We start from the raw sequence: 3,480 nt of genomic DNA, 5'->3' as shown, positions 1-3,480 counted from the left end.
TCAGATTTTAGACTTTGTAATTTTTTTACAGGATGAAGATTGCGTCATTTTAATAATATTAATTATTTATAATTTTTTTTATTTTAATGATATAATTTATTTGTGTTATATTATTTTCTATCATTTCTTGGCATTTTCAGATCATTATTTGTGTTGTTTTTGTAATTCTTAAGTCGTAAAAAATTAACTATTACGTTTTTAACAAAGTCAAAAAGTTGAGACATTGTTGCAAACATGTTTGCACTGCTTTTCCCCCTTTTCGTGACTAAATCACCCTCAATCTTCAGTTAGAACTGTGTCAGCTGTGAAATGATTGTATGTGTGTGTGTGTGTGTGTGTGTGTGTGTGCTTTGGGGGTGTTAACCCAGACAGAAGATGCAGTAAAGAAGGGCCTCTGAGCTGCAGATGCATCAGGATTTAAAGGACAATGCGGGGCGCAGGGTTGGTGCTTCCCATCACCCGCTTATTTGAGTTCAGTTGACACTAAATCTTCAGATCTGACTCTAAAACGATGCATTATAACATTTGTCATGTGTTTTTTTGTGTGCGTAAAATTGCATGGCGTACACAAAAGTAACTTTTTTTTCCAATATGTGATCATTGCTGCTGCAATTATGCTATCACCAGTTTCGCCAGTGCTCCCATTTTAATATTATAAGCAACAGAGCTGACTGGCTCATTATTAAAGCTCGTTACATTTTTTCTGATCCCAGCTTTGCAATCAAACGTACAGCAGAATGGACTCATCCAAAAACAATTAATTTTTCGGATGAACCCCAAAAAACCGGGCCCCGTCTGATTAATTATAATTCCCTCCTAAAAATTCATGCCCACGATTGTTCCCAAATAAGTGAAGAAAGAGCTTTTTATATTCTTGATTAAATAAATCTTTCGATTGAATGCACAAATAAGAATGCCGCAGGAGAATCCATAATAATGTTGATCATCCTCCTCCTTTTAATCGCTGAATTTCAGCGTGTTTGGATGCCTCAGGCAGGGAGTTAGTCTTTGATAAAGGTAACCCCTTCTGCCTCAGGGTGCTCATGATAAATGTACAGAGTGACAAGACCGATTTCCTCCCTCTATGATTAAAAGCCTATATATGATATGCAGGTAAAGCGGGTCCGGTTTATTTATTATGGGGGCTAAGCCATGGCCCGGGGAGACTTGGCTTCAGGGTAGAAATCATTTTGGATTTTTTTTCTCAGAAATCCAGCCACCTTTTCCTCCCGGGCAAAAGTCTTTATTCGTCTCCTTTCCTCTAATGATTAAACATGTCACGGCGAGATTATAGCAGTGCGCCCATGCCCCGAGGAGATGCCTTCATTTGTTAAACCACCAGTTTATTTGTAACGGTGAATTTCATGCCACGCTGTGCCATTCGCCTTAATCTTTTTTTCCCTGTGTAAGACGAATTGCTAAAAAGGGGTTTATTATTTTTTAATCACTTCCCATTTCAGTATCGCACTGACATTGGCAGGAAGGAGGGAGAAATGGCTCGAGTCTCTGGGACTTCTTCAGATAAATAATAAAAAAGGGGGACAACTGTTATTTGTAAACGTGGATTAAACGTTTGTATGAATAAATAAACAAACAAATAAATAAATAAATCATGCTCTCCATGAGAACCTGATCTGCCCCGCTCTAGATGACACAAGTACAGACAACTTGTCCTCCTTGTTAGGCAGCCTGTGTGTGAGTGCGGTAATAACATAAACAGCTGTTGACATCTGTAGAGCTCTAGCGGTCTCTACCGGCACATTTAAGAAACAACAGGGGGTGCTCATTGTGTGCACCCAATTAGACAACTTATAATAGCCAATAATGCTGAGAATATATGCAGTGGAATCACACACATGTTATGATATAAGGAATATGAAGTATTTTTGACATTTAACCAGCAGATTTTCTTCATCCATGTCCTTCCTACAGTAAGATACACACATGTTCTGTGGTAAATTAACATTTAATGCTTGTGCACTATCTATGATATGTGAATTTGTTTTGGCAGTTGGAGAAGCAGGTGAAAACATAATCTCTAAGTAGATTTTTCCAAATAATAACGGCATTAATTCTGGTTGAGCTCGGGCGCAAAGATGCAGGCCACGCTCACAGTGTACAGTCACAATGTAATGTCCAAGCAGCCCACTTGAGGTGTGTATAATGATCACCAACTATTGAAAAAAAGGCGCTCAGGCCTACACTGAATATGCACCATATTTAAAACACAGTTTAAAAAAGAGATCAGGGTCATATACACACTATACACTCAGTTGCGCGCTGATGCGCATAAAATAGCGAAAGAAAATAGTCTGTTAGGCAAAAAAAAAAAAAAGAAAATACTGTATGCAAACTAAGTGGAGCATCCAGTGCGCTTACCTAGACTGGAGGGGGGCTGAACGTGTTGCCAGCGTTAAGACAGCGCGCAGAGTTAATGAAATATCTCCAAATGGGAGTCAGGAGTGCGTGCAGAGATAAGCCTGATGTGGTTTATATACCCAGAAAGCAAGTGCTCCTCTTCTCATATTGTCCAAGAGCGTTTGCATAGCTGGCCAAGTGGCTCTGCTCTTGCTGACTGGCTAACATTGCATGGTGTTTGTTTTCCCCTTGCTATGACGTGAGACAAAATATTGGCCATATGCTCATCGGCAATAAATTGGTCTTAAGCGCAAACACAGCTCCCTGTGGACGGTGCTTTTAACCGGCGCGCTGCTTAGTTCTCTCTCTTTGGGATGTTTTTGGGGACACGTAACTATCTGCTGTATGAATGATAATGTCACAACAGGCTGTTTTAAGAGATAATTGTACGCCTATGGAAGAGCTACTGGTTGATCTTTAGACTGCGACCTATTCTAGCTCACACAGGGCGCTCTAATAAATCGCTTGGTAACCAAGAAGCAGCGCTGTCCAAAGAGCAGATGTGGCATGTTATCCACGCCACAGTTGCGTTTACATTAGATACCCTGATACAATGATTGATAACCAAGGTCACAGTAATTCACAATGATTCGAGATCCGGGCATCTCCCACGAGGCAGGCTACTAACACATAATGTTTGCTACATAGATCCACATGTGTCGACACTGAAAACACCCACAACACCACCAACAACAACAAAAAAAAAAAAAAAAAACAAAAAAAAACATTAGCAACGCATAGACACAGACAGAAAACAACAGCCATGAATTTCAAAATCTCTGCTTTCCTATTATAGGTGCAAAAACACCAAATAATAATGATAATAATTATTATAATAATAATTATTATTATTATCAGGTTGCATATATGAATGTGCAGATGCATCTTTCTTAACGCAAAAAGTGCTTTAATTTAACAATACTGACTCCTAATGCACCTATACAAATAGTGTCAAATATAGTGGAATAAAAAAAAAAAAGTAAAAATCCCACAGGTCATGCATACTTGATTCATGTAGTACTAGTGATTCATAACTTGATAATTTCGCTTTAACAACTTTAA

This window comes from Plectropomus leopardus, chromosome 14, assembly GCF_008729295.1.
Source record: "Plectropomus leopardus isolate mb chromosome 14, YSFRI_Pleo_2.0, whole genome shotgun sequence".
NCBI classification, from domain to species: domain Eukaryota; kingdom Metazoa; phylum Chordata; class Actinopteri; order Perciformes; family Serranidae; genus Plectropomus; species Plectropomus leopardus.
Note: the sequence above shows the minus strand (reverse complement) of the source record.